At 30.9% G+C, this 927-nt stretch overlaps 1 non-coding gene across 1 annotated transcript; it reads right to left on the bottom strand.

Moving 5' to 3' along the window:
* Window positions 1-575: 575 nt before the first annotated feature.
* Window positions 576-662, bottom strand: LOC146938578 (small nucleolar RNA snoR109). The gene has a single exon (XR_015033861.1). It is a non-coding gene; the product is annotated as a small nucleolar RNA snoR109 (small nucleolar RNA).
* Window positions 663-927: the final 265 nt, after the last annotated feature.

Here is a 927-nt window from a genome sequence, read left to right as displayed (position 1 = left end):
TCATGATTCTCACTATGCCATGAATTTCTATAAAAGTGTATGAAAACATACCACAACCTATTATGCGGATTTCTTTAACGTTCTTGATACTCTTACGTAATTGTTTTCGCCTCTTTACCTTTTCTTTTCTTGTATCCTTTGATGGTTAGAATATTTTTCTATCATGAGAAAGTTGAATTTCCCTTTTCTCTTATGAGAAAAAAATGAATGCCTCATCTTTTACTATCAAATTCTCATACTTTTATAGTTACAATTCGGTTATGTAATTCAAAAAGAAGAGCAGAGGGATATCCTTTATTTTGAATTTCAAAATAAAACTCCATTGACTTTAATTACCATTAGACGAAACAACCATCAAGAAATACTTAGTTAGATATACCCTTCAAATTGCTTGCAAAGTTACCCTTTTGAAAACAAAAGTGTTCAATATAAGAAAAAAGGTCTTCGAAATAAGCCAATCACATGCTCATTTCCTTCTTCCTTTCTCAAATTAAAACCAAAATGGGTCAAACCAACATACACAAATTGAACTTGGAAATAATTAACAGAGCCATAGGATTGAAAAAAGCTTAGAAAATTTTGAGAATTTCAGCTAGCACATTTATCGACAGAGTCACAATAATTGGCTAGTAAGCTTCTTAGAAATGATTTAGCTACAACCGTAATGCCACATTCAAGATCAAGGGTATTTATTTATTTTGGGTACTGGGTTTTGTTACCACCATTCTCTTGGTACAAATACAATATAACATCTTAACAAAGTAAAATCAAGACCAGAAAAACTAAATAAATGATACATAATCATAATAAAACAACGTTGCTATTGAGAAAGTTGAGAAATCCATGATAACCTGCTTGATATTACAATTACTTAGCTTCTTTGCTAGCTCCTTTCCTTAGATCAACTCATTAATTAGACCGTCATGT

Source organism: Medicago sativa, chromosome 3 (assembly GCF_051527215.1).
Source record: "Medicago sativa cultivar Bolivia chromosome 3, Bolivia_mono, whole genome shotgun sequence".
NCBI classification, from domain to species: Eukaryota; Viridiplantae; Streptophyta; class Magnoliopsida; order Fabales; family Fabaceae; genus Medicago; species Medicago sativa.
Note: the sequence above shows the minus strand (reverse complement) of the source record. Positions and strands in the feature narration are given on the sequence as shown.